Consider the following 13,011-nt stretch of genomic DNA (forward strand, 5'->3'; position numbering starts at 1 on the left):
CACATGTATGTGTAAATATGTGTGTGTGCATAAATGTGTACAAATATATATGTGAATATTTGTAATTATATTTTATGATAATTAAAGAGTATATCTCTGTACACGGAGCTGAACTTATGTTTGTTCTTGTTGCCACGTTCTGCAGGTTCGTATTGGAAGCCCTTAGATTTACTTCATCAACATATCACACAGACTCAGCAAAGGAGGCTTCAAAATGTTGGGTTAATTACAAAAGCAGAATCAGAAAGGTTAAAAAATGTTAATATGCATCATTGGGGCAGCACAGCCTATTCAGCCCCAATTGATGAGAATTTATTACGTGAGTTAAGACAGGCATGTAGCCCAAGTGTAAGAGGAATTAAAGTGCACCAGAGTGTTCTTTTATATCTAGTACTCCTGATAACGTTCTCACATGCTCACAGTAATAACTCTGCATTTGATTTTAATTGTTTAGCTGCCTGGATGGTGATCTCTATCTATCAAGCACTTATGCTATTTAAACTCACCACTGAGGTATCTGGGAACTCATGGCGGGCATCCACTGATATCTCGGTAGTATGGTTTACAGCCCCTGAATGTTTACCATAACATTTTTACTTTTCTGATCCCCAAGACCATGCTCTGGGATCAAAGGCATATGGTGGTGTCTGTGTTTAATCTGTACAGGGACATGAAAGAGCAAACCTTGCTAATGCACCCGCATGCTGTCTGTCTGGGTAAGGGAACAAGCACGATGTTTTCATTATAAAAGACTTCACTGCTTGCATTAGAAATGGCAATGAAGTAGCCTGAGGGATATGCTTGTGTGTTGTGCTAACACCACATGTTAGATCTATGCCAACATCCTCCTCACTTGCTCTCCCAGGTGCCTTAACTACAGCTGAGACACAAAGGATGGTGGCACCTGCTCCAAGGGGAGAAGAGCCGGGACCAAAGAAGTAAATGCTGGACACAGCTTTCAGGAATGGAGAACATGAGTTATGTGTCATGCATTTGTTTGGTTTCAGAGCTAGCGGTAAATCCAGACCCCTGGTAGGACCTAATTACCTCCCAGCTGAACACTAACTCAGAAGCTAAATGCTGTCAAGGAGACATGGGAACTCATTTCCAAGAACACAGGCACAAACACATTTTTATTGGCCATAGAGAATGGTTCTGTGTGTGCCAATATAGCATGGATGTCTGACTCAGAACATAAAGTGCAGGTGCCAGCAGCAAGAAGATGCTGCTAAGAAATACCAGCTCTCTGGGACTGCAAAGTATCAGCTGTCTGGGGAGACGAGAACTGGGAACAGAAAGAGCCGCTGATGACTGAAGACATGTTTTCTTTGCCATCTCATCAGCTGTCCTCATGCTCTTCACCCTGGAGTCGGAGTACAGAGCCGTGGCAGCAGGAGTGATGGAGCTGCCCCTTCTGGGACTGATCCAAAACCTGACCCCCTCTTCCTCAGGGAAACTTGCAGTCTCAGAGACTCTTCATCCACATGGGAGAGGTGTGAGAGGACAGCATTAGATAAATGCAACTGTTCCTCTCCTCCTCACAGGATGTTCCTGGCAGCGGATAAGACCTCGTGGCTTGCCCTCATCCCTGGAGTCTACTCTAGGAGGTAATCTTCAGAGAAAAGAAAATCAAGAGCATTACTATATTTTGTACAGTGCCTTGCACAGTGTACCCCTGATCTGACTGGGCCTTTGGGCACACCAGACCTACAGGTAATAACAACAAACAGTGACTGTCTCTGAGGATAAGAGCGGGGAAATGAAATTGTCTTTGGATAAAAATAGTTCCTCTTGATTGTGTATTTTCTGCTGGCTCTTTGCCTTCAGGCAACGTATGACAACTTGAGGAGCAGGTTTTTTTTTATCCCCTAGGCAATGTTTTATTGCTCTCTACCTTAAAGTCAGTCAATATTTGTAATTATCTGTCCATCCCACAGGTAACCGCAGGACTTTTTGGGAAAAAAAAAAAGAATGAAGATGGCAGCACAGTTTCTGACAAGATTTGGAGAATTAAGTTGACAAAAAGCAGGCTGGTGGGTTTGAACCTCCTGCACTGATCCGAGAGACTGTCTTGTTTTATACATCCTTATGGTCCTTTATACTTTAATGTTATGCTTACTATGCAAAACCCATGTAGGTGCAAGTGTATGTCTTTCTGTGTGTATGTACTTGCATATGACTATATTTGCTTATTTGCATATGTGTATGAATACATGCAGCACGTGTGGGTGGTGAGAAGCTAAAGGAACATTTTCAAGGTTGACAAGACCAAAATTTGATCCTCCTTAAACTGGCTGGGTTTTTCTAAGTGTGTGCTGAGGCAGCAGGAGAAAGAATCCCCTTTTGTGCTGAAGGATGCAGCGAGACCGAGGCTGCAGGAGGATAAAAAAACCCAGCTCATCAGCTTGGTGCCGAAGAGTTAACTCAGCACATGGGGTTTTCTGTTAGCACAGTTATGCTGCCGACAAGCCTCGATAAGCACGGCTGTCCTCTCCTCCCTGGTACCCAATGCAAGCCAGCAGAAACTTGCCTGGAGATGAGTCTCCCAAACTCCGCACACAGGATCCTAACGGTGCGCGTCCCTTGCCAGCTATCAGTGACAGAGCTGACATGGAGAGGCAAGAGAGAGCACAGCTGGCATGCAAAACCCTGCCATCAGCATGCCCGCATCTGCTGAATCTGTTGTGAGCAGTTCACCCAGCTGGGATTTTAATACGGCTACATCCCTCCTTTTGGAAAGTGGCATTTTTCCCCCTTAATAATAGAGACGTGAAAAAAAGAACCAACACCAAATTAAATGTTTGTAGGGTAGCACACGTGTGTGAAATTTTAGGCTTGTTGACCTTGGCAGGGTCCCCGTAAGAAATTCGCACAAAATTAGTGGCATTTGTTGTTCTGAAAGGCCGTCAGCCACGAAGGCAAACGCAGGCAGAGGGAGAAGCAGCCTGCTGACGCAGGGCCCAATCCCGGAGATCCTGCCTGCGATCCCGCAGCGCTCCGCAGGTTTGGGTGCAGGGTGCCTGGTGGGTAGTGGCGAAACGAGGGGGTGGATGTGTGGCACAGTCAGTCCCACGCTTCACAGCTCCTCAATTGCAGCTGCCATCAGTGGGAGTTTATGGCACCAGGCACCCTACACCCAAACCTGCGAAGCGCTGCGGGAGCTCCGGGGTGCTGACAGCTCTCGTCACCTCCCGGGAAGTGCTCAGACCCACACAGGACTGGGCCACGCACACCACTCCCACCTGGCACCTCGCCTGTCGGCTGCTGACACTGGCTGCAAACTCTTAACACATTTGTTTATTCCGTGGATGGACAGACAGCTCTCGACTTGACCTGGCAGTTCCCTTTCCTTTCTTCCACGGCCTTTGTATTTTAGTGAAACGCCTTAAATAGCATTTGTGTAATCATGCTTTTCTGCTGACCCATATTCTTAGCGCAGGTTCAAACCCTGCCGACAGCTGCTCCAGGTTCAGCTCGTTAAATCCTCCTTGGGTAGCTGGGGAAGCAGAATTAGTTATCCGGGAGGAGAACCAGGCGCTAGGAGCAGGCAAGGGAAATGTAAGGGACAGTGCAGATCCTGGAGGCGCTGGGGCTGAGCCCCATGTTCGGTTTCTCTTCTGCCGTGACTCTTGCAAGCCAGAGCCCCTCGCAGGCATGAACCTGGGCACTGATTTTAAAGGCTGTGTGCTCTGCTAGAGATAGGTCACGTATTTAGGACCGCAGATGATTTATGCATCCTGATGCTGGATTTTGAGGTGCCTGGTCCTTGAGGTGGAGTCCAGAGCCAGAGACGAGGTGCTGAGTTCCCTGCATCTCCAAATAAAAGCCAGAAGAGCCAGTGGGCTGAGTATACAGCTCCGTGTAGGTTACTCCATATGAAATGCTGACACTGGCTGTATAACATAACAGCACCACTTCCCCGCCCTCGTAGGACGTGGATGCATGCATGCTGCACGAAAGAGCTGACTTCCAATTGATGCTCACAGAGCTGAATGCATTTGGGGTCCCTTTCTTCCTACCTCCTCCCCTTTTGCACAGTATCCTCACGACAAGGACTTGGGATGGTGGAGATCCCAAGCAAAAATCCCTTTTCACTGAATCTCCCTTCCCTCCTCTTAAAACCAGTCATTCTTCAGAACCAGATATGAAATTTGTTAAATTTTACTTTTTCCTAGCACAGGAACACCTGGGTGCCAGTCCTTGCTTCAAGAGGCTCTTTTTTTAGGCAAGATTCAAGAGCAGGGTAGTCCCCAGGAAGGTGGGAAAATGTGGATTTGAACTTCTGCAGGCAGGAGAGGAAAGTGAACCTGTATTTGCCACAGCTAGGGTGAGCGCCTTCACCATACTGCTAGGAGGTAAATAATACATTCCTGCTTTCTCTATCCCCGCTTTGTGCTAAGAATCCATTCTCCAGTCTGGCCCACCTGGAAAATACATAGTTTGTGGGTGTCACTGGGCTTAAGCATGCGATAAGGGCCAAGTTGCTAAGCTTTGATAAGGTACTCAGGTACTTAAGGATCCTAGAGAATATAGCTGTCAGAAATGTAGCTAAAGATTTGAAACATCTGCAGGAGCAAGCACAGGTTTATAGGCTCTTACTCCTGTACTGGGTTACCAGAATTTGCCCATACCCTTTTCCAGACTTGAGCCTTGCCCTATTCATAGCACAGTAATAGGGTTTCACCACCGATCAGTTTTATTAAGTCTCATGAAGCTGCTGAATTAAATTTTGCCTCCAAAGCCACTATGTTATAATGAATGCTTATGTTGTAAGCTAGTAAGCCCACAGTGTGTGGTCCTTCCAAGAGCAAAAGACTTTCTTTTCAGCCTAACTCATCTGGAAGTCTATAAATATAGAGGGCAATCCCATATTTCCACAAACAAAAGATGGGCAAGGGGGGGTTTTTTGGTTCTCTGATGAAAAAGATGCCCGATTACAGACCTCAGAAAGAACTTAGGCAGCACTCTAGTTGCAAATATGACAAAGAAGATCAATCTTTCAGAGATGCGGTAACAACGAGCAGACCAGAATGGACCCATTAGCAGCATGAACCCATTACACTTGCCTAAATATTTCTAAAAGAACTGAGAGTGGAAGCAGACCGATAGGCACCAAAAAATCCGGTAGAATGACTTTGTTGAGCTAGCCAACTGCTCTGTAATTCCCAAATGCACCTTTTCTTAAACTGGAAAGGAAATAATAGAGCACTGCAAACATGTCTATTAATTGACTATGCTCTGATATTGCAAAGGTAAAATATGATCATTCATCCCTCAGTTTAAGGAGTCATAGGAAAGTCCATTCTGGTTTAGCTCTGTTAAACAGAAATTGCATAGGGATACATTTTAATCTTTAACGAGAGCTTGGACCAGACAATTAATCTCTGTCTTTATTGATGATGTGGGTAATATTACCAGCTTAGTACTGTAAGTCGTCGGTGTTGAATGAAAGTTACTATGGGAGCAAAAAGTGATGGTATGTTTCTCCCTGGTCGAATGCTTACAGGAAAGTCCTTTGCTGGCTTGCTGGCCACAAATAGAACTCGCATGGGGAAAATCAAAGTTCTGCTGAACTTCAGGAGTCCCAACATTTAGTCTTAAACTTCAGATTTTGTAGGAGGAAATGTGAAAAAAGAGAATAACACTTGCATTTTTTGGAAGAGACAAAGATCATTTAAACCCTGTCTGGGAAAGAGATTAAGTACTTGTTGGGAAGCCAGAACTGCAGTAGAAAATTGATAATTTTCTTTTCTTGCTTGCTTTTTTTCTTTTTTTGTGCCACACATTCACTCCTAATCCAAATAAATATTTCCCTTCTCAGACATTTTTCTCTCAGGAGTTACCGAACATTGTGACGCTCTGAGGGAAGGTGGCTGCTCTGCTCCTGCCCTTTCCCTCTCTTTTTTACAGAGGTGCTGCAGGCCTCCAGACGTCCCTTACCCTCCCCTTGGAGCAGTCGCCAGGTTCAAGCGCTGCGGAGGTCACCACCGAAGGCCTCTGCTGCGATGCTGTGCTCCTTCAGGGCAGGGCTGAGGCCACAGCAGAGCCTGGAGGAGATGTCCCGTCGCCCCCCAGGTGTGCTAAAACACTGCCAAGGACCTTAATGCTCTCCAGAGCAGCCGAGGACCCAAAGGGCACAAGCGTAATCCATAACCATATTGGTCGCTCCCCTCCCACGCCACCCTCTCGCCTCCCACGCACACCCCACTGTGATCTCTGTTCATGCGAAGCGGCATTGGGCTCGGGCACTTTTTGAATACCTGAATCCCCGAGTCAGACAGACAGACTTGGCTGTAATTTCCTAAGCTCTGCCACGGATGGTTACAATTGTCAGTTCTGGCATCTGCCAAGAAGCCCCCCTGAGACAGGGGCACCAAGAGACTTTTGCCAGGGCTTATGTTCTGTACTGAATATCCCACTGGAGCTGCTCGGCTACGTAAAAAACCACTAGTTTCCAACACACTGACTGGTACCTAGGAGCTGTTACGTGCCCCAACAAGTCAAATACATGTAATTATAAAGTTAAGTGCAAGGGTGAATAATGTATCACACATCATCATTTGAACATACAGACTCACAGATTCCATGTAATGAGCAATAGCCCGTGTATTTCTGGGATCTCATACAGCTTGGGGAGTAGGTTATATATTCATGTAGTGTGACGTGGCAGTTCTTCAGCTTATATGTCTCCACAAAAATAGAGGACCTGCCGCAGCCCTGCAGTGATGCTGCTGGATGTAAGACTGGTGAGAAATGGACAACTGAAGGAAACCACCAGTTTTAAGTCTATGTGCACCAAGTCCCTGAGCCCATTCTAGAAATGGCAGTGCTAAACCCCAGCTCCACAGGGTGCCTAACCAAAAACTGGCATAGGTTACGTCTCCTCTAGTGAAACAGGCCCAGGGCACAGGCACAAGCTGTTGCACGCTCTTCTCGGCACCGTCCAATGGTTAGTATGGGCACTGGAAAGGTTTTGGTGTGGTTCGAATAGTGCTCCTCCAGACAGCGGCCAGGGTCAGGGACTGCCACAGGCCAGAGAGCTCTCGTAGCTGGGCACCGCGAGGGGACAGGATTTCATTACTCCGGCTTATGCACCTGGCATTCAACACACTATCAGCTCAGCTCAGCCCTGGAGCTCCTCCATCCCCAGCCGTGCCTCCCCAGGGCAGGCTGCTCCACCGGCAGCGCTGAAGGCGTTGCCTCACCTTGATAACATCCCAGGGGCCACAAAATTCTCCCAGAAATGGGCATTTCTGGGCTCAGGCACACACACCACCAGCTAAATCTGGCCTAACCCTGAGTCTGCAGCCCCGTCTTGGTACAGAAAAGCAGGGGCAATGAGCAGCAATGTCTTCGTCAGCTGTTTTCCTAGAAGGGGGAGTGTTTCTCTGCGGGTTGCTCGTGCTGAGGACAAGACACGCACCTCTGCGTCACGCATGGACAGCGTGACAGCTGTGACCAACCGTCCGGATCTCCCGTGGAGCACGAGTAAGTAGCCCTGGTTCCTACCCCAGGGATTCAGGACTAGGAAAGCCAAGGTCCGATGCCGTAGCACCTAGGAGCAGGTGGGCTTTCCGACGGATCCGGAGTTTGCTTCTACAAATGGTAACCACAAATTTCCGTTCTATGGGGAATTCCAACATTTTTCATTCATTGTTGTCATAAAAAGCCCCCAGGTTTAAACGTCCCATACTGCAGATTTTTTGTGAGGAAATATAATTGCCGTCAGCTGAAAGGTTTTGCTTCTGTTTTGATTTGGAGAGCTTTTTCAATTTTGTAATTTAATTTTTATATATGAATAGAGCATAATAATTACTTTAATTATAAACAATATCAGATATGGTAATGCAATAATTCATTAGTATTCTAGTTGTTAAGTGTTACTGTAACTGGTATTTGCTTTGGTAATTGGTATTTTAATCGGCAATTGCTGTTCCAAATGGCCATTGGGGTAATTCTTACTAGTAACTGGTAATTACAATGGAAATTGTTAATTGGTATTCTAATTGGTTTGGTAATTCATATTTGGTTTTCTCATTGGTAACAGAGCACAGTGGTCATTTGTAATAGATAATTGGTTTGGTAATTGATTTAGTATTGGTATTGTAGCAAGTACAAAATAAGTGATCAAAACACACTCATTTATTAATAATATAAAATATACCACCTTTTGAAATGAAAGCTAGTTTAGGAAACTGATAATCAAATGTTTCCAAACCAAAAAAATTCTTACTAAAATGTCTAATTTGAAGAAAAATACCTAATTTTAAGGACTTCTTTTTAAAAATGGAAATTTGATCCTTTCAGTGTTTCAGTTTCAGCAAATAGTTATTTTCCACTAAATAAGTATTCTCCTGGAGAATTTTTGACTGGCTTAACCGTACCATCCTATGGCGTCAACACCCAGAACTGCTACAGAGCTGGTCTGTCACCCGCCTGCTACCCTTGTGGGAAAACATAGCAGGGTGAAGCATCTCTGCAGGTACATAGGCAGTTTTGCAGCCACTTACATCACTCGCATCCCCATGGCATCAGCACAGCTGCCTCTGAAGAAAGTCCTAAATGTTACTGAACCAAGGGTGAATTTACAGGGGCAATGGGTGAGGGGTCTCCTCTCCTCTTATGAAGATGACTTGGCATGTGCAGGATCTCATGGCAGGGGATCAGCCCCATGGCTGAGCTGGTCCTGCTGAAACCCAGCCCCAACAGTACCCACCTGCACACCTCCTGGTCCCCAGAGGAGCATTTCCTCATTATCCTGCTTTGAAACATCCCCTCCTGAACTGTCATCTGAACATCATGTCTCCCTGCAGATAGGGCAGAATTTTCCCCAAGATTGCTCTTCAACCAGGATATTTAATGCGGTATGAAGTCCGATATGGTAAAAGAAGCTGGGTCATCAAACAGATTGTTCCCCATTTCCCATATACACATGATGATTGTTTCCAGTACTGGAGGTCCTTTGTTTGACATTCTGCAATACAGGGAATTCACAGTGCAGTCCATTGGGTGGGAAACCATGTGACTTTAAAAAAAAAAAAGACTTTGGAGTGCTGGTATGCTAATGACATCCATATAAAGACAGCAAGACTAAGATCTGAAGGGAGGAGTAACTAAAATTGCTCAGTACAGCCTTTGATGCAAAAAATACTTGGTTGCTTATATAACTGATGGTACAAATTTTCACAGAGAAATATCCAGAACTGCCAGCACTATTTCTGTCCTATTATGGCCTTTGGAAAACTATTGATTTTCTTTCAGATGCATCAAGTCGGGCATCCAATGTACATTCTTCCTGGCCAAAACGGTTTGCCTGAAGATGTTTGAATATCTGGCTCATTAGACTGTGTGCTTCCATGATCAGCATAGAAATCCAAGATAGAAAAGACCCCTTCGGTCATCCAGTCCAACCCTCAGCCATGCAGAACTGTTCCCACTCCCTCCTATACATTTTTGACTATTTATCCAGCCCAGTTATAAATGCCTCAGATAATGGATTCCCCCTGGAAAACTGCTCACCACCAGTGACCACTGTTATTATGAACTGGGACTGGGATTACATCCAGTTACAAGAAGGGAGATTTCAATGTGATACGTACAAAAGGAGATCGGAGGAAGCAGCCAAAGGAAAGCTATGAACTGAATACAAAGAGCCTGTGTTTCAAAGTGAAAGATCCACGGCTTAACAAGAGAGTACAATTTTTGAGACTGCATCTATTTCAGACAATCAGAAGGTTATCTGGACCTTTAACTACAAAACAGAAATTCCTCAGAGTTGGGTGGGTTTTTTCCATCTGCCAAACCTCCTTCAGCAGGTAGCAGGAGTTTTGATGAGAGTTCAGTTGCTAAGACAGACATTTTGAGGGCCTGATCTTCAAACTGTAAAGTTCTGCTTGTAATTTCACCTACCTGAATTCCGAGAGAGATTTCCTTCTGTTTCCTCTATTTCAAATAATAATAATGACTGGGAATTATTTTTAAGAGGCTCCTTATAAACTGAAATACGAGGGTGCATTTCTAACATCATTTCTGGGACCACCTTTATCCTTTTTAAATTATTTTCAAGATCTATGAGGGTTTCAGCAAAACAATTCAAAATGCTTGTCTCCACTACCCAGTAATTCAAGGCTGATTTGTAAATCCTTACATAATGGGCATGGATTTTGTACAGTGCAATTACATTTTTCAAACACTTCTCCTTTCTCTTACTCTTTTCCCAAGTCTTGTTTAATTTAACCAATCAAAAATCCATTTATTTCTGATTTGAAAATTAGTTAATGCAAATAAAGCCTAGCTGACATTTGCAAGTCATTTGCAAATGCCCTCATAGCCTGTAATCATGACTCTTTCCTCTTCCAAAACCACATTTACTCGTGTCTCTGTGTGATTGATTGTGTGTTGGGTGTATTCTTTGAGATACATCAAGAAAACATGATATATTGCTGCTGGTCAGTATGCGTGCCACATATTAATAATTATTCACATGTAAGAGTTTTGGCTATGTCTACAATGGAGCCCACAACGGAGACTCCTTCAAAATCAGTGATGAAGATACTTGAAAAAGCTCTTCCTAGACAGCAAAGACACTAGCTGGGGTCAAAAACACTAAGTAGCCACCCTGGGCACCATTGTGCCTAATAAAGCCCACGTGCACTGAGTTCTAGCTTGTGCTTTATTGATACACTGTACTGCTTCTAGATCCGGTGCAAGTATTAGTACGGGCAGATCATACCACACTCCTTTACAGGGGTAGGCTTGTCCTTCATTAATCTACAGGCAGTGCTGAAGGATTTGCTACCTTATTTCTGCTGCAAGAAAAAGCAAGAGAACCATAAGTCTTATTAAAAAGCACAACATTAAAGACCTAGCTTCCTACTTTTCCCCAACTCTTCAGTTCTGAACTAACCTCTCCCCCAGCACCATCAAATGCTCATCTTCTGTACTTTTGCATATATTTTTGAAGCTAGTTTAAGCTTGAAGCTAATCTTAAAGGTGGTATCAGCCTCTGTCTGGGGACACCTTCCATGCTAGTAGCAGTGCTGGTCAAGTGACTGTTAACATTACTAATTTGGCACTTTCCCTTTTTTTTTCTCCCTTCCTTCTCCCCAAGAAAAACTGCAGGAAAAACACAGGTCGTTTTGTTTTGAATCCTGACTTACATGTTTGATAGTTTCAGTACCAGTTAAAAAACCTCAAGGTTACATCACCAAGTTAACCTTCACTTCTCCTGCAAAGTGCAATAACCTCATGATCCTGGAGAAGGTGATTCAACAGCAACATTGGCCCAAGGACCAGCAATCTCCAAGTGCACTTCCGTTGCAGGCAGCAATGCAGCATGAGGATATCAGACAGGTTTAAAACAGATTAGCTCAGGTACTGGAAGCTGATTTACTGCAGTGGCACAGAGCTCTACATATGCTAATTTAAGTTGCTTCTCAACCAACAGCTGTGTCCTTGCAGTAATTGCTATGACTTCTATCTGTTGTTTTCTACGGTCTCGCTACAAGAGAGGCCAAAGAGGAATCAACTCTAGATTAAGACAGCTACATTTTGGTATGTACCTACAGGTGTTTAGGTGTTAACCATAGCTGTCCAACCCCCCAGGGTAAGTCAGCAGAGGGGTAGTCAGTGGAATTCGCAGAGTAATTCAATTAGCTCCAACTTACAAACCTAGAACTTGACCAGGTTTCCAAAATGAGGTGCATCTGAAGTGCCTGGATATCTGAGATGTCTACCCTGGAGCAGCAGGTATGATCAGGACCTACAGAAGATCCATGCACTTCTGAAAGGTGACTGTAGGCAAAATGGGATGCTCTAAAGAGGACTGGATTGCACCTGAGGTGTGTTGTTATGTATGTTTAGTAGTGGGTCACCTGAGTCCTTTGCCAGGATCTCTTGACTGTATTGACTGGGTCTTCACAGACTACCATGGGAGCTCGGACACCCCACATGCAGACACCTACAAGTAGTCACTTAACATTTAGGTGTCTCAGTACGGAGGTGGCCGCCACACCCAGTGTGTGATTCTGGAGTACATCATACTGATGAGCAAGTTTGCTGCTGTGATAACCCTAAAGGATGGATGTAGGCTTTAGCCTGTACTGAGGGACCAGACCACAGTGACTTCCCATTCTGGTGCACAGCAGAGTCTCAGTACACAAATAAGGGTACTCCACTCTTCTGCCTTCCTTGCCCCTCAGGTTCCCAAAATCTTTACCAACCTCACATCTGCAAATGCTTACATAGTTCCAGGCTGTACTACAGAAAAAAATTACTCCCCTATTCCTGCCCTTAACGTGTCATGTCCCATCCCCCACCTCCCAGTATCTAAAATCTCCCCTTCCTTCCTGATGGGGTCAGGAAAGTTTTGCTTCATGCCCTTCATGTGGAACAGCCTAGCCCTAAATACAAGAGATGACAGGCAAATGAGGGTACAACATCCACCGGGAAGTGAGTAGGGGTGAAAAAGGACGTGAGTAACCAAAAAACAATGATGTAGCAGCTCCAATTAGACTGGTCTTTGTCAGTGAGGCTCGGGGAGGGGGGTCAGTTATTGGTGGCTTGGTTTCTTTCTTTCCTCTTTTCAAGGCGAGACGTCGGTGGCTAGGCAGCTGGTGTGCTGTGACAGCTGCTTGTCATGCCGTTCATAATCGCCCCATTGATACCTTGCGCTGCTTCTGGCTGTTGTACCCGCCTGTTGCGTTTGGTCTGAGCTCCTAAACCCTGCGTTACAAGGGCTGTTGCTTTCCAGTGTGCTGTCTCCAACCCTGCCATGGGCCCCTGTGTGCTACCACAAGGTGAGCAATAAATAATGAAGCATCCAATTATTTTAGGAACAGTGCTGCAGGAGTTGGTGTAAAGGTTTAAGCTAAGTAAAGTTGTATTTCTGGTGGAAAGATTTGTCACGAGATGTTTTATTATGGCCATTTGGGTCATTACTAATGCACTGTTTCACCATGTCTCACTGCGCTTATGTCAATGGAAAGAAAAAATACATTTACAATGGTTTTG

The sequence above is a fragment of the Harpia harpyja genome, chromosome 3, assembly GCF_026419915.1.
Source record: "Harpia harpyja isolate bHarHar1 chromosome 3, bHarHar1 primary haplotype, whole genome shotgun sequence".
Classification (NCBI taxonomy): domain Eukaryota; kingdom Metazoa; phylum Chordata; class Aves; order Accipitriformes; family Accipitridae; genus Harpia; species Harpia harpyja.